General features: G+C 38.9%; 1 protein-coding gene and 1 long non-coding RNA gene across 2 annotated transcripts in view; one reads left to right on the plus strand and one right to left on the minus strand.

The window, feature by feature from the left end:
• The window catches only part of tenm1 (teneurin transmembrane protein 1), a 269,383-nt gene that overhangs the window by 187,214 nt on the left and 61,237 nt on the right, over positions 1 to 20,932 (minus strand). The gene's annotated exons all lie outside the window — the stretch shown is intronic.
• Positions 1,933 to 20,373, plus strand: LOC115427084 (uncharacterized). Its single transcript, XR_003936430.1, has 3 exons — positions 1,933 to 2,009; positions 15,275 to 15,278; positions 20,298 to 20,373. It is a non-coding gene; the product is annotated as an uncharacterized LOC115427084 (long non-coding RNA).

Consider the following 20,932-nt stretch of genomic DNA (forward strand, 5'->3'; position numbering starts at 1 on the left):
GCACCATGGACAGCACTTGATCCCAAACATAATGACTAAATGTTAATTTGACTTAAATTAAATCATATATCAATGTTCTTCTGACTTCTACCTTATTACTTTATTCTGTTACCTACGGATTGAATATTTCAGCATTTTATTTTAGTCTGAAATAATAACATGTGTTTAAATTATTTTGATTATGTGATATATCTCATGTCAACATGTCTCATCCTTGCTTTTCACTGTATTTAGTGTGAATGTGTGTGATACACTGATCAAAGGGCGCTGGTAAAATCACTGTGTATGTTTGCTGAGCAGGTGAGAAGAGGCTGTGCTTTCCTGGAGGATTAAAGACACACCTCAGGGTGCTACTACTGCAGCCTGTGGCCAACCAGCAAAGTTTTTATTTTGCTTTCTTCATGTTTTATGATTAGATTCGGTTTGCTGGATTGACAAATGGCCTTGAGTGAGATACAGATGCTTTCAGGACTGTTTAGTCTGTCCCACCACTGTTTAGTCTGCTCCACCTGTTTAGTCTGTCCCACCTCTGTTTAGTCTGTCCCACCACTGTTTAGTCTCCTCCACCTGTTTAGTCTCCTCCACCTGTTTAGTCTGTCCCACCTCTGTTTAGTCTGCTCCACCTGTTTAGTCTGTTCCACCTCTGTTTAGTCTGTTCCACCTCTGTTTAGTCTGTTCCTCCTCTGTTTAGTCTCCTCCACCTCTGTTTAGTCTGGTCGACCTCTGTTTAGTCTGTTCACCTGTTTAATCTGTTCCACCACTGTTTAGTCTGTTCCACCTCTGTTTAGTCTGTTCCTCCTCTGTTTAGTCTGTCCCACCACTGTTTAGTCTCCTCCACCTCTGTTTAGTCTGGTCGACCTCTGTTTAGTCTGTTCACCTGTTTAGTCTGTTCCACCACTGTTTAGTCTCCTCCACCTCAGTTTAGTCTGGTCGACCTCTGTTTAGTCTGTTCACCTGTTTAGTCTGTTCCACCACTGTTTAGTCTGTTCCACCTCTGTTTAGTCTGTTCCTCCTCTGTTTAGTCTGTCCCACCACTGTTTAGTCTCCTCCACCTCTGTTTAGTCTGGTCGACCTCTGTTTAGTCTGTTCACCTGTTTAGTCTGTTCCACCACTGTTTAGTCTCCTCCACCTCAGTTTAGTCTGTTCCACCTCTGTTTAGTCTGTTCCACCTGTCTTTAGTCTGTTCCACCTCTCTTTAGTCTCTTCCACCTCTGTGTTCTACACAAGAAATTTAATTAAACGAGTATGAAGCCAGTAACTATTTAGCGTTTATCAGGATTTCAGCTATGCAGGTAATATATGACCTCAACATAGGCTGTGAAGAGATGCTTTAGAGTCATGTTACATAGTGTAAATATTTTTATTTGTTACATACTGTATTTCCAATGGGACCACTTAGTCTGCCACAGTCTGTGTAATTAACAGAAACACTGCATGGACACAGATGTATGTACATTCAGGAAAATGTTAACTAGTACTTCTACATATTGTCCACATATTGTAAAAATACTGGTCCACAATGATGGAAAAAATAGCGAGTTTCTAACACACAACAATTACACACAACCTAAGCCTTGAGAAACCAGATTAAAACTAGAGGATTTTTTTTTAATTGCTTGGTTATAACTTGCCAAGACTTTATAAGAAGTGAGAAATTTGTAATTCAGATCACATCATACACAGTATAAATATGTAAACCAATGTTGAGATCAAACCTATGCCCTTGATGGATGGAGACAATTACCCAAATTATGAAGACATAATTGTGTTTAGGTTAATTAATTGCAAGCCGCTGATTATGTAATAATAGTTGCAGGCCTCATTGGCTTTTAACCCATCAAGACCCAAACAGCCACCGTCGACCAAAAGCATCTATTGATCTAACATCTACTGATTAATACCTGTTGATCCACTAATCCTATCAATCCATGTAAATAATTGATGTAAAATGCAGTTCATCATCTTTTCATGGTCATCAGACATGACCCATCTGGACGTTCAGAGGCTCCGTAGTGAACGTGGAAACACCGTCATCTTCTACAACATTGATTCATCAGTAAAACCCATGGAGTTGGATCAATGACAGCGGAAGGAAACACTTGTTTTATGTTCAGTGAATGATATATTTTACTGAAAAAGTAGCATTTTCCTCAGTTTTCTCTGTTTCTGAGATGACAGCCCACAATTTTATTCTGAATGTTTATGAACGTCTACATGATCAGTGAATTAAATATAGGAAAATACCTGATTTTCCCTGCAAAAAAAATCCAAATACAGAATAATGTAATAAATTATGATAAATCATTTAAGAAAACAGCTTCCTCTGTTTTGATATAATCAACTTTGAATTTACTGAGTTACTGAGTTTACTGAGTTTTCATAAGCGTCTAAATTAAGAATAGGAAATTAAATAAAGGAACATACCTGATTTACAGTGAAAAGTGAAAAATACATAGGGAAATATTATAATAAATGATGATAAATTACTGAAGAAGTGTGAAATAGAGAGAAAAATTGATTTGGGATATGCCACAGAAGTAGCATTGGGTCTTTATGGGTTAATTGGAAATGCAACATATAAGATAAGATAAGATAAGATAAGATAAGATAAGATAAGATAAGATAAGATAATTTATGATAAGATAAGATGAGATAAGATAAGATATGCCTTTATTAGTCCCACAACGGGAAATTCCAGTATAGCAAAATAATATAGCAATATAAAGTATTTATAAAATAAAGTAATATAGCAAAACTGTATGTTTACTGTGTCCATTATCAATCTGTAAAACAACGCCCCACTGATGTAAACGTGGGCATAGTGCTCAAGTTGAAAGTGTAAAGGTGAAAACCAACAGCGTAGGTTTGTACTTTCATAATATTGGGGGAAATGTGCAAGAAAAAAAAAATAAATTAAAGCAATAAATGCTAAAATATTCTGTGTTTCAGATTCACTTGAGAAGGTCAAGTTCAAAAATATATTATCTTAAATGTCCTGCAATTAATTTAAAAAGCATATTTTCCTCATATCTTTGTGCGTGGTAAATACCCATGTCGTCCAACCTCAGCACAATTAGTTGTTGAATATGTAAATACGGCTTTTAGTCATAAATTTGTAGTCTCCGAGGAGTTAAACCAGAAATGATTTGTAACCCAGATTTCTAACTTTATTGAAAACCAAAATAATAAATCCAAATTATTTTTTCCCACTTAAGTCTGCAAGTATCTGCAAGTTCACCGTGGATTTCAACTTTTGGGAAAAACAGCTTTAGTTGTAACAGCTCTGGGTACGCTTACCGCAAATTCACCTGCTTCTGTATGTTTGTGTTTGTGTTTGCCGAGGGGGAAAGAGGGAATGAGCGTAAAGTGGGCAGGAGGTGAGGAGAAAGGAAAGGGATAGAAGGCCAGGGGAGAATGTAATCTTGGTGAGTAGGGTGACACAGGGGCCCGGGCTGCCAGATGGCGCTTTAGACGGCTTAGCTAAGGCAGCTTTAGGTCGCCACTTCCACAGATCCACAAAATGACTCAATTTCTCTGTTCTCACACAAACACAAAGATGGCAGAGAAATTCTTGCTAACTGGCTCTTCCTTCGCCTCTGTGTCTCTTCCACACAGCCACAGTACATGATGTTAAATAGAAGGCATAACCTAAAAAGGCCTTGCAATGTAGGGCAGTGGCCGCGCGATGCTTGGCGAGTTATCCGAGAGTTCAAAAACATCCTCGAACCAAGTCACCAGGGACCAGATAGAGGCCAGGGGAGGAGCCCTTATAGCTTTAAATGACAGTCGTGACAGTGTAGAACATCCTCTGCCCTGTGGATCCTCTGGGACTTCTACAAAAGACACTTATGGAAAGTCGCTTATGAGATATTTTCCTGGTATCATCAGCTCTTTGTTACATAAGTGAGATATGAGGAAAAGTGTTTCAGGCAGATCTGAGGGGGATTACTCGCAAGTGTAACAGGTACCGTGCAGGTGTTTGAGCCAGGTATTAAAAAATGCATTACTGTTGGTGAGATGGACCCAAAACAGCACAGCCTCTCATGTTGATTTCATTCTTTCATATTCCTTGGGTTCATCACTGAACATTGCCATACAGGAGATAAAATACAAAAAGACTGAATCCATATCTGGATTCTCATCGTGAGCCAGAGTCTCCATCCTCTACGTCTGTTTTCCAAAGACCAAAGTATTAACACTTAACAGACTCCACCAGACCTTCAAACTACAAAGAGCACCTCAGGAATTCATCGGAAAATCCGGGTGCTTATATCCACTCTGCAGGACGTGACTTCAAAGCCAGAGGGGGAAAAAGCATGGGGAGCTTTCAGGACATCACGAAATGTCAAGGCTATTACGTATTTTACATGCATTTTGCATTAGTTTTGGTTTTATTAATTCATCGTGACTTTTGTTTCTGTTTTAAGTTTATGTTTTTCTTAAAGCAAATTTGCAAGTTTAGTCACTTAATTTTTGTTTAATTAGTTTCAGGCAGAGTAGGTTTTAGATTTTAATTTTGCAATACTGGCTAAAAGTAAATCAAATGTAGATATGGCACAAAAAAACTGACAACACACCATGCAGCTTTAAGTGCAAAATACATGAGATTTTGTATCTGATAATAAGATGTTACAGACAACATGGAAAAACTCTGTTGGTTCAATTAATTCAGATGACAAATGAATATTACCCAAATAACTAACTTTTTTATAGTATATTTTTATTTTAGTTTTACAAGCACTCATTTTTTTACTTGGATATCTTTAATTGAAAATGTTATTTTTGTACTTTTTTTTAACACAAAGTCTTAATTACTTTAATAACTTACTTGTTAGTTTCTGGAACCAAATTTAAGGGGGAAAAAAATGCCAGAATTTAAGAAAACACAATTTCCTTCAGCAGCTCTCTGCTCTCAGTCCAAATTAAAAGACAAAATATAGATAAACCTGATATTGTTTCATGCCGTTACGGAAAAGTGAAACTTTGCTAGGGTTCTGTCTGAAGATCCAGACAGTATCTGATCAGCGATTGGTAATCACAGCTGTCAGTCATTTATTTCACCCTCCCACTTGTCTGAAAATACCTGTGATTAGACAAAATCAGGAGGTCTCACGTCCTCTATGACCACTTCTGTTACAAAATTCTGAAGAGTTATTATGGAATTTTTGCTCAAATCCTAAAAAAGTATTATGTAAAGCAGCTTTTCTGTAATTTCGTTGCGCAATCTGTGTAATGACAATAAAGCCTATTCTATTCTATTCTATTCTATTCTATTCTATTCTATTCTATTCTATTCTACAGCTAAAGATATTCTGTCCTTTTCTCTGCACATTTCTGCATTTTTTTGTATTTTCCGTATTTTTCATATATTCCTATTTTAACTTTACTTATTTATACAGGATGAGGAAGCAAAATTTACAATGAACATTTAGTTGTTATTTCTCAGCTGGCACTATGTCAATTGTTTTGAAACCAAACATATATTGATGTCATAATCATACCTAACACTATTATCCATACCTTTTCAGAAACTTTTGCCCATATGAGTAATCAGGAAAGCAAACGTCAAAGAGTGTGTGATTTGCCGAATGCACTCGTCACACCAAAGGAGATTTCAAAAATAGTTGGAGTGTCCATAAAGACTGTTTATAATGGAAAGAAGAGAATGACTATGAGCAAAACTATTACGAGAAAGTCTGGAAGATACTATTAAAGAAGAATGGGAGAAGTTGTCACCCGAATATTTGAGAAACACTTGTGCAAGTTTCAGGAAGCGTGTGAAGGCAGTTATTGAGAAAGAAGGAGGACACATAGAATAAAAACATTTTCTATTATGTAAATTTTCTTGTGGCAAATAAATTCTCATGACTTTCAGTAAACTAATTGGTCATACACTATCTTTCAATCCCTGCCTCAAAATATTGTAAATTTTGCTTCCCCACCCTGTATATTTTTATACTTTGATCTATCTATCTATCTATCTATCTATCTATCTATCTATCTATCTATCTATCTATCTATCTATCTATCTATCTATCTATCTATCTATCTATCTATCTATCTATCTATCTATCTATCTATCTATCTATCTATCTATCTATCTATCTATCTATCTATCTATTCGATTTATAAGTACCACTTCCTTTTCCAGTTCTCCTCCCTCAGCTTATCTGCATTCATTTTCATGTTGTGCTACATTTTGCATCCTTACACAAGATTAAGACATTGTATACATGCACATAATGAATAGCATTTAGTGTCTTCAATAGAGAGCGCTGACCAAGTGAATACACACACGCGGAGATGTACGTCATATACCAAGGAGGGCTGAAAAAACTGGCATAAGTGTCTTGAATGGAAAAATCAATCATATGTGCACATAATCTTATTCATGAAGAGTTGTCATGCTCATTAAAACGTTCTACTTTGAGTCCTGATGTGCGTACCAGATGGTCGACGTCTCCTGTACCTGGTGTTTTTCTACCTGTAAAATATGTAGGATAATCCTGCACATTCTTCTTGAAGAAAGGGAGCAGTTAGAGATTTTATATATGATGGACAATAAAATGTGAAGGCTGCAAACACAGAATGTATAGCTGCTTTAATAAGAAGAGACCACCGTATTTGGTGTGTAGTGGACCATAAAAAAAATGAGGCACAATAATATTAAAGCCTAATATTTAACCAGGTTTCCTCCTCTTCCCGCTCGCTCTATTTGCTCTCAGCCTCTTTCAGTTTCTTTTTCTCTCTTCATTATTGCACCCAGCAGTCTGGTGCAGAGTTAATTTCACTTATTACAAGAAAGCCTTATAAAATCCATAGAGCCTGACCTCAACAATATCAAACCTGCCTGTCTAACAGAAGAATGTGGTCGTTTTAGAGAACATTTAACACTATTGTTGGACCTAGCCCAGCTAAACCACATCATCCACCCCACACTAAAAATAAAAGCTTAATAATTTCCCCCAGGATAGCTTTTCATCTATCTCGCTACTTAATTGACTTGCATTAAATTGCCACAAAGTTTATTCCACTGCTGTGCTTCGATGAAATAAATAATTAACCCCATAAAAAGGTCAGACAACTGAAATTAGAATTCGCTGCTTTTTGTTCTTCCTTCTTTTGCTATAATGAGATGGGACCCTGCCCTAACTGACCATCTGACTCTGAAATAATTCGTCTTTGTCTAAACAGAGTTCCCTACTACAGATAAAACATTATCTCATCAGACATTCAAAGTTCCAATATGTCTCCTTTCACTGGCTGGTTAATGATGAAGACTCCGTGAAGGATGGTAATATTGATAATATCAACTATGAACGCATGATAATGGGTATTAATAACACTAAATGAACACGGTGGCAATGATGAAGTCGATGAGGATGATAAGACTACCGATAATAGTGCTGGTGAGAATAACAAAGCTAAACCACAGCATAGCATGGGTAATAACAGTGGTAACAGTGCCGATGGAAAAACAACAGTGATGGCGGGAGAAGCACTGATAATTACATTGATGACAGTCAGCTTTGAGACAGCAATTAGAATAAAAACAGCCATTGATTCATCTCTGCAGACACGGGGATAAACGGTGGGATCTCCATTTAACAAAGTGACACAATCATGTTGTCCAATTAAAGCAAGAAAATACAAATGAAGAAACCCGAGTGCTCTAAGAGATTTTCCCCTCTCGCTCGGAACCCAGTCGATTTTCATACAGAGCCTGATAATTAGCAGCCATGCATCATCTACTTTTTTTTCCCATATACCAGAGGAATCACTCAGTGTGTATTTGCACGTATTTATAGACATGTGTATGTGTGTGTGCGTGAAAGGTGTACGTGTCTGTGAGTATTTGTGTAATTGCTTGTTTGTACCCCCATCTTCAAAAACAACTCCGGAGCTGCTCCACAATCATGTTTAGGCTGCAGGTGATTCTGAAAGTAGCATTTCCCTAGAGAGGGCGTAAAACCTCCTGAGTCTAACTCCTCGGCTCTACAGCAAGAAGCTTACCATCACTCAAACACCTCACTGCAGGGGCCCGCGCACAAATTACATTTTCGAGAAGAGTACCCTCCTTCGGTCCTGTGATATTTAAATGATCTATTTAAAACTTGTAATTAATCAGATGATGTTTTGCAGACGTGAACTACCCGACCAAACTTTTTTAACCGTAATGAATTTTGCAGTAAATGTAGTAAAGTAAAGGTCTACTGTGTGCAATTTAAGGGGGTGTAGATGGAGCTAATAGCAGAACTGGATGTAATATAAAGAATTATGTTTTCTTGTGTGAAATTCTAAATTGTTGTGTTTTCATTACATTAGAAGGAGCTGTTTATAGCTACAGCAGGAGGAGGTTACTTTTCGTGGAGTCAGCACCATGTTGCACCACCATGCTTCCACTGTAGACTTCCTCATCTTCTCCTTTGTATTTTATAGTGGTTGACATGAAGAGTTACGGCGTATTAACATCATCTACTATGTTCAAGTACAAACCAGTAATATTGCCTCAGGAACTTGTTACCATTTAGTTGGTTGCAATCTGCAATATGGTTAAATGCCTCTGAATACCACACATTACACCTTCAAAACTGCAACGTTTGAGAGCTTCTTGGCATCTTTGGATAATAATTTCATATTTTCCTTTCAGCATATTGTAATTCAAGTGTTCTAAGACTAATTACAGGGGTTTTCAGGCAGGAGGGGGTTAAATACATGATTGGCTGTAATTACCGGTCACTGTCAAGATTTCCTCTACTGCTCTACACTGTGGCTCCATTTGGAAGCCGACAAAAGTGACTTCACTTTCCACAGCAACATGCAACAGAGTCAGGTCATTTATCTTTGTATTTAACCTTTTGATTTGGACCCAGAGGACAGAACTATGGTAGGAAGGTGTGCATTATTATTAATTCAGTTATTTACCCTAATTTCAGCTCCTGAGGATTATTATCCTTCAAATAGCTTTAAATTATTTGTCACTTTTACTTAAATAAAAAAGTTGAAGTAGTACTTCCAACAGTTTATTTCTTACACACGTATCCATATCTACAATGTGTACCTTTGGCACCTCTGGGAGGAAGCCAGCGTAAGTTTTCCTGAATGTGGCCGACAGTGGAATATTAGCTAGCTGAGCTCAGCTCATCTCTCCTGAGAGCACAGCAGTGTCCTGATCTTCCTGACCTTGTCATTGCTGCAGGGTGCTCGGTCATTGCCACCTGCCATGGAACATAGTGCAGGTGTTTGTGTGTGTTTGTGTGTGTGTCGGTGCGTGTCATACTTCCATGTGTGTGCATGCATGCATGCATAAGTATGCATATGAGTGTCTGGAAGGGCTCCGGCTCATGCTCAGTTGCGGTGGCGTGATATTGTGTGAGTTATTAGCCCTGCTGGAAATCTGCATCACCAGGAAGAGGGCGTGATAAGGTGTTTGAGACTCAGGAGGTGAAACGCCACACTAGCCATTACGGTGATTAGTACACACATTCATCTTTTACTAGCCTCATGATTCTCTCCCTCCTTCCTCACTCTCTCATATATATGAACACACACTGCATCTCCCTCAACCCCAGAACAATCACAGCAAGCACAAACAGTGAGGTGGACTTGCTCTTGCACACACATGCATACTCTATATTTCCTCTGACTCTCATTCCAAAAACAGGAGAAAGTGCCTGAGCTTGACAGCAAACAAAGCAACATGAAGAGATTCCTGGCAGGCTAAAGAGAGGGTAGTATCAAAGCTAAAGGAATGCACCACCAGCAGCCCATTTTTTCTGAGTGAGAGAGATAGAGTATGCGCAGTATAGCAGACCTGAGCTGCTGGTAATTAGAATGGGCTCTGAGGAGAGACAGGCAGTGGAATGAATGCAAATGAATTCACTGGCTCCGACACTGGGCTCCACAACCTCACTTTTCATATAGCATGCCTTACAGACATGAAGCGACTGGCACAAACAGAGCAGGCTACACAGTAAACACTGAGTGACATGACTGTGGACACACACAACCAACATGTCCTCACCACATACAAACACATGGGTGTGCGGGTGTGCAAATAAATTGTGAATCTGAAAGCTTGAAACAAATATGAACCCACAACATGCGAGAAAGCTCGTACATATACACGCACCCACACACTCTCACAAACATTATACTAATCCCTGCAAATGCCACAGTGTTGCTGGTGAAAAGAGAAAGGGGCTGAAAATGCTTGTTCCAAGCGAACATCCACAGCATGTCCCACAGCGGAATAAACAAACCCTTCTTAATTGGTGTCGATTTAGAATGGAGTGATGATTCATCATGCAGAACTCCCCAGTAGAGTATTGGAAACCCAATCATTTCTAATCCATATGACCTTGACAGAGGGCCAGAGTTAGACTCCAACTGTCCGACAGACAAAGTCAAGGCATTGTAACTGACTTTACAACTCGTTGGAAATGTAATCCACCAAAGTCAGATCACTTCACTGATTACTCCATCTCAGCCAGCGGCAAATCTTTATGAAGCACTCAATTCTCCACAGCAGCCATAAATCAGGGTACTATAAGCTTTCCGTCTCGGTGATGGCACACCAGAGACACTATTTCCATACTATGCCGCTCTAGTTAATAATTCCTATTCCCATTACATCTACCAGCGCTGGCTGCTCTTGAGTTAAAGAAGTCCACTACTAGCTCACCTCCGCATCCCTGGTGGTTCGCCATTTGAAACTTTGATCAGTAACTCGGTGGCTCTTCTCAAGGAGAAGCAGGTCATCTCTGACGAGGTCCTGCTCTTTTCTACCTTGTGCTTTAAATGAGTCTAATTAACACATCTCCCCTTCTATCTTAACCAGGCATCTGGGGCCAACTAATGTCTTATTATACAGTAGGTTATGCATGTAATGTCCCCATTGAGATTCTGGTATGGAAAACACTCACAGAGGCATATACAGTATATGTTCTGTGCACAGGAGGACCAGACTGCGAGACTGTGGTAATACAAGAGTCGCAAAAAGGATGAGGGGCTGCTTGGTATTCTGACTGGCACATGTAATAGATGGTGGAGAGAGATAGTTACATAAAAAGCGTGCAAAAGAGAGAGGGAGCGAATAAGAGGAAAGAGATGTCTTCAGCACCACCTGCAGACTCAACTGGCGGCCATCTTACGGTCAATGAGGTGAGCGCAGCCGCCGCCCGAGGTCACCATTAACACAGACCAATGACAAGTCGGCACTTGCCCTCTATTGCAACAACACCTTGCCGTTCCAGTCCACCACCCGCACCTATCACACCAATCACATCGTACACGCATACGCTTTCGCACGCCGTCTGTCCCTCGCTCTCACGCTCTTTAAAAAAAACCCCACACAGACACGCACACAGACCACACACACACACACACACACACACACACACACACACATACACACCAGGAGAGGCTTAACAAATGTGGGAACAGATGCCCCACATCAGACTGCAGTTGCCCTCTGCTCCCCATGTGCCTCTAGAGAGACAGAAGAATACAGTTAACGAAGATAAGACAGCGCAGTCCTCTGCTGTCTCAACACTTGCCTTCGTTGAACACACACACACTTAAGTCGTTTGTTAATGTCCATATCAGTATAAAGCTGTAGAGATGCAATCAGATATATATGTGAGAGCTCACTGATACGGACTGACATGATTTCCCAGGCTGCCATCGCCCTCTACTCACTTACTGGACTCTTTGATTGGTGAAGAGAAAAACAAGACATTTAGTGACCCTTTTGTACTCAGGCTACTGGGATGGTACCAATATTTTTTTTTTTTTTTGCAACTGCGCCCAAGACGACAGTATTCATATGTTCTTGCCAAACCCATAAATTCCAAAAATGATATAGTGAAATTGTAATGATGCAACACTGTGGTTCTAGGCTGATTAGATTAGCTGTGACCTACTGCTGATACTGTACAGTTGAGATTTATAGGAGGTGATATTTTCACTGAGGAGCTAAATAAAAAGGATCACATTTTTATCATTGTAAGTATGAAAAATATGATTCAATCAACTGACATTTTAGCCTGTTGTGACGATTAGCCACATTTAACAGTGCTTTGGCTCAGACATTTGGACAGATATTTTCTGCAACAAATCATTTCTCCTTCTGTTCACACAATGTGGGCGGGACTAGGGTGACATCTTAAAAGATAAGACACATCTCTGGTCTGTGTTCTACTGCAGGTAGGTATGTACTGACATTAAAATAAAAAAAAATAAAAAATAAAAATCTGAAGTATCCAATTGTAAAGGCTTGGACCAAAAACACTAGAAGCCTATATATCTACTGTTGTTGTTTCTGCTTAAGCAATTTGAATTACAGGATTGCATTTCTATTTTCACATAAACTGAGGGTTTTAAAAATCTTAACTTAACTTCAAAGTATCTTAAAAATCTGTAAAATGCAAGGGTGAAATGAAGAATGTTAATTTTGTAAGAAATCTGCAACAGTGTTGACAGTGTTGGTTCAAACAGAATGAGCCACACGGACTTTAGTAAGAGGTTTACTGTAGTAGCACTGTGTGTCAATATTTTATCTCATACAGTTGGCACATAATATCCATATTAGGTCATTAAAATATAAAAAATTAGTTCGGTTTAGTTTAGGTCTAGATGTTTTGATACTGCATAGAAATGTAATGCATGATATACAGTATATACCCCAGACTAAAGGAGATGATGTCACCTATAGGACTCCTTACATCCAGGAGATGTTTGAATGTAGGAAAAGTCAGTATAGCCTCAGAGGAGCCAGAATTAAAAGACAAAAAAAAAAAAAAAAAAAAAAAAGCTAAGGCAAGAACAAATAAAAAAGTGGATGTATTTCTGTTAGTGGGGTTAATCTTTGGAATGGCCTGGAAGATCAATTCAAACAGTCGACAACAATTACAGCTTTTAAAAAGATGTACAAATGAACTATTATTCAAAAATATAGAGCTCAGGATTGACTAAAGAAAATACTTGTTTAAAAGACAAGGATCAATATTGGTAGTTGAGATAAGGACATGATTTATCTGAATTAAATTACATATGTATTCTCTTCTGTTGTATATTTAGCAATGATTACACTGAAAATTCTTGTTTGTTTGTTTTCATGTGGAAATGTATTAATTGTAAATAGGGTTAGGCAAAATAAGTCTTTACTTCAGCCTAAACCCTTTTGGTCACATTATATATGGAACAATGAATATGTTGTTTTTTGTTTGTTGTTTAAAGTAATTAACGACCGAACAAACTACCATTACTACTAGGGATGGGAATCGAGAACCGGCTCTTTTTGAGAACCGGTTCCCAGTAGCTCGATTCCTTGGAATCGTTTGCCTACCCGCTTAACAATTCTGCTTATTGATTCTGCCTTTGCTGTGCATGCGCGATGATGTCACACGTCCGCTTCTTTGTTTTGGTCAGAATGTAGCCAACATGGCGTTGAGGCAGAAACGGTCTAAAAATATGACACCAGGTCCACTTACTTGGAACACTGCCAAAGCTTCCATGTCTTCAAAAGTGTGGAATCCCTCCAATATGTTCAAATATTTGTCCACAGCATGTGAACCATTTACAGGAATGTCACGTAATTGATACTCTACTTTGTGAATGTAGTGGCAGAGTGAACGCTGGGCCGGTTCCGGTGTGGGCAACAAACATTGTAACTCCTCAAATACAAGTTTCCGAAGGTAAGAAGGGAAAGGAAATGAGGAGCACAACAACGGGAGACAAGCTGAGCCGAGTCGAACCGGTTCCACGTAGTAGAAATGCGGCAACAGAGGAATTGGTAAAGCAGCTTTAGTTTCATTTTCACTGTACGCCCCCCCAAACCGGCCCAGTGTCATCTGTTCTTATTATTTGTACACACTGTATATGTTATATTTTCTGTGCAGAGATGGAAATATAAAAGACAGTTAATGCAAACACACCCGTTTGTACTGTTTTATTCCCTCACCCAATGAGAATTGATAAGAGAATCGATAAGAATCGGATCGATAAGCAATATCGATAATGGAATCAGAATTGTTAAATTCTTAACAATTCCCATCCCTAATTACTACTGCTACTACTACTACATATAGTGTATGAAATAATCATGGCATATGTACATACAGTATATTCTATATAAGCCATACACAACATGCGATGCCAACTTTCAGTTTAATAGATTTCACATCATTTGGTTCATAAATGTAAATTAATGCAAAAACTTGATGTATTCACATATTTCATACATCAAAAATTAAAATATGCACAAGTATTAGATATGTGCCAAGCTAATTAGCATGTTAGGTAGGTATTTACATGATTAGAGAGTATAAGAAATACAAGCACACAAACATACTCAGTATTATTAAAATGATTTTCCTTTCATTCTCTGGTCAATAATAATAAAACAACACAACAAAAAAATACAATTACTTCCAAAAAGGACACGGAAGGTACATGATAACAGTGTAAAGATCAGCTTTAGGATTCAGGATGATACTGGTTTGTGGTTGTCTAATGATGAAGCCATTTCTCTACCTGTTGTGCTGGTTTTCAGATACGTCTTTGGTTAAAGCCCATAGGTCTAACAAAGACATGCCCAGAATACAGACACACAACTGTAGTACATTTCAACTGCAAGACAGGTTTGCGAGCATGTGCTTTGATACACAAAAGTCGGTGACATTTAGGGGAATACTATATATAGAGTGCAGTCTATTGAGGAATGCAGGCTGGCCGTAGGGTCAGGCATAAGATCAGACTAGATAAACATCAGCAAGAAAAGCAAGAGGCGTATACTGGCAAATAAACAAGAAGTGGCAGCTTATGAGGTGGATGTTTCTGGCCACAAATTAAGCAGCAGTTCTCATCCTCTGGCCATTAGTAGATCAAACATGAATTCACTTAGCTTTCCAGACGTACAGTACAGCAGACCAGGGACAGCGAGGCCCAGGATGTGGGGATAGATCAGTGCTGACCTGACTGATGTCAGTCTATCATTCCCAATAGTGTCTCAATTTGACATGGCCTGGACATCTCCCCAGTCCCCCAAATTACATGATTAAAGATCTTTCAGAGTATTAAAGTGAACCGTTGGGTTGACAGTGGCCCTCTGACCGCTGATCCTGTGACTACGGGCTCATTTTGAAATTACCTCAAGGCACCGTGACGTACACAAATACCTACCTCTGCAAACTTGTCAAGAATATGCAGACGTGTCACAACGGCGTATGCAAATGCAACATGAAACCTTGCATAGCAATCTCAAAATTAGGAGATAGGTCAATACACTATTACAGCAAGAGAGCTAAGTGTGCACTTAAACATAGCCAAGTAAAAAGATGTTTAGATAGCCATTAGCTGACAACACTTTATGAGTGTTCACAAGCCACTTACAGGACATACTTTTAGACACTTATAGCTATTAGCAGCCATTAACATTTGGGTATAATCATGTGGAATGATGTGCAAGTGTGGCTCATCAGCGGCAACAGCAGTAACAGTGAGCGCAGAGAAAATGAAAATCCATCTCATAGATGACAGTTCTACAGCAATGGAGCACACAACTTAATGCAGGTGTGTACTGTATGCTAAACACACTCATATGAATGTCCATCACACCACTGAGCACACACTGTTTCTAGCACACACAGCTGTCAATACCCTGAATAAAATCAGCTGTATAAATAATCCGAAAGCAGGACAAGACATAAAAGCCTGCACATATAGATCAGTCTGTGGTTTTAAACCGAGCACTAACAACAGAGAAAATGTGACAATGCGGTCTTTCACCTCACATATCTCTTTTTCTATCTACAATAGTGACTAAAAGGGCCAATAACCTCTGACACAGTAACGTAAAAAATGAGACAACAACCAGAAAAGACTATCAGTGACCCTTTCTAAAAGGGTCAGTTGCTCCGAGGCTATAAAATCTTAAAAAGCAAAGGATAATATTCTGTCTTAGCTATGACCGCAGAGACAGCGACGAATGGAGAGTGAGGGTGAGCTGAGACAGGACCCCAGCCTTAATGTAGTTTGTAATTGTAAGTGTTGGTCTTTAATAAAAGCCCAGAGTATTTGGTCAGGCTAATAGACTGGGCTCTCTAAATCCTGCCTGCCATGCATTATTCAACAGCCATTAGCTATCGCCTCATCGGGGAGGCTTTATGAGTCCCATCATCGGCTGGGACCCAGGCTAGGCACACTAGAGGTGTGTGGGGAAGGGGAGGGGAGAGGAGGGGATTAGCTGGAGAGAGAAAGAGAGAAAAGGACGAGATGCAAAGGTGCGTGAGGCAAGAGGGAGGAGGTTAAAGAGGATTCAGAGGCAGAGAATCAAAGCAGAAGGCTGACGAAAGATGGGCGTGATGTGGCATAGGTGAAGGCCTGTGATATGGAAATGACTACAGGGAGATGAAGAAAGGACTGGAGGAGAGCCAGAGGTCATATGGTAGACATATGAAAATGGGAAGAGGTTCTTGCAGGGAAATGAGAAGCGAAGTGACCAGTGCAAAGTGGCAGGAATGAAGTGAGACGTAGAGAAGCTGCAGCGGGAGAAGGTCTTAGGTCAGAGGGAGGCTGGAGAGAGCAACAGAGATTGAAAGGGAGATGCCAGGCTGGAGTGGCATTTTCTGTTAGCCAGGAACATAAATGTCAGACGCTTCCTCCCTCTCCCCTCTCAACCTTTTCTTCTTTCAGTTCCCTTCACCTCCCTCTCGTACTCCCCTTGCTCCTTCCACTCCACCTCCTGCCGCCTTTCTCAATCTGCCCACCTCCCTCGCTCTCTCTCTCTCTTTCTCTCTCTCTCTCTTGCCCCTCTCCATCTCCCCAGAGTAGTGCCAGTGGTAATTTGGCTTTCAGAGATGAGAGAAGGCCATGGAACACATGGAGATGCAGGCTACTCAGTTACCATGGTATCACTGGCCAACAGGAATGGCGCCAAGATCAGGATGCGTATGTGCGTGCATGGGTGTGCACGGGCGTGCGGGGGAGTGCATGCACTTTTGAGCGCATCTACACGTTTGGGTAATGGGTGTTTAGCAGGCCTGCCAGACTTGTCCCAGCCACTGCTCTCCCAGACTACCAGGTTCTCCTGACCCTCTGCGGCAGCCCAAGGACACACTCCTGTCTCTCTAATTAAAACACAACCCTGACACACACACACACACACACACACACACACATACACACACACACACACACCACCACCACTGCACTCTAACACAGCACACACACCCTGCAGGTCTGCGGCTTAAAATAACCTTAAAAGGAACAAGCAGAGCCATCATCCCCTGCACTCAACACCTCTTCAAAATCCACTCAGTGTTTTCTCACCAGGCAGCTCCTAGGCTGACTCTTCGTCAGTCTGCAAGAAGATTCACAACAAACAGCATCTTCATGTGTAGCACTCATTTATTAGACGAGTCATCAAAGGAGATGCATTTATTTTTGTGTGGCCTTTGTGCAACAGTAGCATTGCCACACCATGACTCTGTTCTTGAAAATAATTGTCTGCAGAACTATTTGGAAAAATCTGAAAAAAAACAAAAAAAACAAGGTTTCTGCAAACCTGTCAGTATAGCCGTGGTGCAACAAACCATGGCTATTATTTTCTTCAGTGTAGAGTAAGTGATAGGTTTGCTATACACAAGATTATTCTGTGGATGTAGAGAAGTCAGACCATTTCAGGTTGTTTAAGGTGGTTAATACGCTTCAGTCCCCCTACAGAGTTGGGTGATCTTTTGTTTGTTTTGTTTTTTTAATAACAATCACATTTCATTCTTTATTCACAATTTTTGGTCTGCCTGTAGAGACAGACTAGAAGAAGTCTAAGTTTCTTAATGGGTTTGCACAATTCATTCATTTATTTTCAGACTCAACCTGGGCGAAGATCGATGTCACCAGTTCATCACAGGGCTGACATACAGACACAAACAACCATTCACTCTTACATTCACAGTTTATTCTTGACCAGTTTACCTACTGAGGTGAAGTCAAAGATACTCCTGTTTCCAGCATTATGTTGGTATTAAAATTACCACTCATATCCAGGGTTACTGAACAAAATAACAGATCCACATCGTTGCCCATGAACTTAAAATATTTTTTTTTAACCTCTTCTCTTGGAATGATTGTGGGAATGTGATTTATTCTTGATAGATTAAGTGTATCTTGGTCTCAGTATGTAAACATTGCACCTTTTCAAAGTGATAACTGATGTGTATAAATAGGAATAAGAAAAGGAATGTGTCTGAAAACACAATTATTACAACTTTATGGGTAACAGTGTATGTAAAAGCAGAATTACCCGACAATCTGACATCTATAGGCACCGGCAGTTGAATGAGATTCTTCTCTTTCTTTTGTTTTTGTAATTCTATTTTTTCTGTAAATGGAAGTTTTTATTAGTGTTTTTACTTGGTATATGACAATCATACAATGTTGCTTAATGTTGACAAGCAGGGCTTTAATACATAAATAAAAAGTATCAATAACACTACAAGAATTCTTCTCATTTTTGATGTCCTGACTTTATTTCATCAGCAGCAGGAGAATATTTAGTGTCACAAACTCTGGCAGGTTAAAGTGGATTAGCTGAAGACTTAAGCGGACTTTAATATACTCAATACACTTCAAACAACAATGTCATAGATAATTCTCCATAAAATCTGACATTTAGAACTAATATTCCTCTGAAAAGTTGACCATATGCCGAATCAAAATCACATCACATCATACTCTGACAATGCTCTTAATTTCTTGAGATTTTCTGTTTTACTACGTATAGTCACGGAAAAAATTATTAGACCATCAAAACTCATCAAAAACAATGGTTATGCAATTAAGTACTAACTCCTGTGTGTGTCATGTGACTAAAACAGACAGAAAAGAAAACATGGAATGCCTAAAAGCACTGTTTTTGGCAGTACAATGCCATAGCTATTGATGTAAGAACTGAAGTGATTTTGGTTCTTATCCAGAAAACATGGAAAATGGCTACATATCAGCTCTGAAAATCATTGTATTTGTCCAAACGAATGTACCTTTAATTGTACCAGGCATTAAAATGAACAAGAAACTGAAGAAAACAAGGGTGGTCTAATATTTTTTTTCCGTGACTATATATGAACATCTCATCAAAGCAGAGCAAAGTAGTTATAGATATCTATCCACATTGTTACTTTTACTCCCTCTCTGTACTTTCTCCTCCTTTACTTTAGCTTTAATCTATTTTACAGATATTTATCTTGCTATGTATTACTTTCCACCTTCCCAGCATCAATGACTGAACCGTTCATCAACTTAAATGAATGGAAAAATATCACATAGAAAAGACAATCCATGGCTGTTATCCATCATGAATGACAAATATAACAGGAAAAAATAAAACAGATGTACATTTTATTAATATGACATATGGTTCAGTTAGCTTTGCATAGGAACAGCCAACAGAACATCCTTTAAGTGCCTATATTTTAAGTATATTTTAGAGCCTTTTTTTTTTTTTTTTTGCTGTTACTGCAATAAAAAGCAAATCAGTGCTTAAACTTTTACCAGATTTGTTGTTTTTTCACACTAGTATCTCTACATCTAGTGGAGTAAAGAATGTGTGCTGACTCTGCTGTTTGTTAGTAGCATGCATATTGCAACATTAATATTATGCTGTTACAGTGTAAGTTTATGGTTTATGTACTGTATATGTAGGCCGATATGTTTTCTATTTAACCCATAAAGACCCAAACAGCCACTGACAATTAAAACCATCTACTGATCTAAAATGTTTTGCAAATTCTGAACCAGCGGCAAAAAATCAGTGGCAGGACAAAAGTTCTTCTCACATTTTCTTTTATGGTCTTGACCCTTAAAGACCCAAACAGCCACTGGCGACTATAACCAACTACTGATATAAAATGTTTAACACCTGTCGATCCACTAATTCTATCAATACATGTAAATAATTGATGTAAAACGCAGTTTGTCGTCTTTTCATTAATCGCTTTTCCATTGACCCTCAAACTGTGCAAATATAACTTGCGCATAAAAAATTATCTAATGGAAAAACGACAATTTCGCCAAAAGTCTAATTTTTTGATTAAAAGTTTTTGTGCTGGCAATAGGTGGTTTTTCGTGTGTAGCGCAAATGTTATATCACGCAAAACTGCAATGGAAAGACCTTTTTTCTCAACTAGTCAGGTGAATTAAAACACACTTCTGTTTTTTCAACATTTAGTAAACAGAGGTAAAGTTTTGTGACTAGTGTCATCGGATATGACCAGTTTGGACGTTCATAGGCTCTGTAGTTACCATGGAAACACCATCATCTTCTACAACATTGATTCACCAGTAAAACCCATTAAGTTTGATCAATGAAAGTGGATGGAGACACTTGTTTTTATGTTCAGTTAATGAGGTATTTTGCTGAAAAAGTCACTTTTTCTTCAGTTTTCTCCATTTTTGATATAATAACCATTATTTATAATCTGAACTTTTATGAAAATCCACATGATCAGTAAATTAAATATAGGAAAATACACAAAATACAGACGATAATGTCATAATAAATGGCGATAAATCACTTAAGAAAAGTTCAATATGGAGGAAAAAATATATTTTGGAACTGCCACAAAAGTAGCACTGGCTCTTCAAGGGTTAAGAAACAAAGATGACTAATTTCTGTTGATGTTTAAACTGTTATGATTACAGCTTCAAGTGAAGAAATTTCTGTGGACGTCACATGTGACAAACCGTATTGAGACAGCCTCTTCACTTCATTTTCAACAGACAATTTAGCATGTTTACTTCCTCGTTAAGCGCATGAGAGACCCTGATGGAGAAATCCCAGGGAGGCGATGGCGTCCTGTCACTGCGGGTTACCATTGCAGCATGATTTAATGGAACTGTCTGTCAGAGAGGCCGAACAACAGCCTGTCAACCA

This window comes from Sphaeramia orbicularis, chromosome 10, assembly GCF_902148855.1.
Source record: "Sphaeramia orbicularis chromosome 10, fSphaOr1.1, whole genome shotgun sequence".
In the NCBI taxonomy this organism is placed as follows: domain Eukaryota; kingdom Metazoa; phylum Chordata; class Actinopteri; order Kurtiformes; family Apogonidae; genus Sphaeramia; species Sphaeramia orbicularis.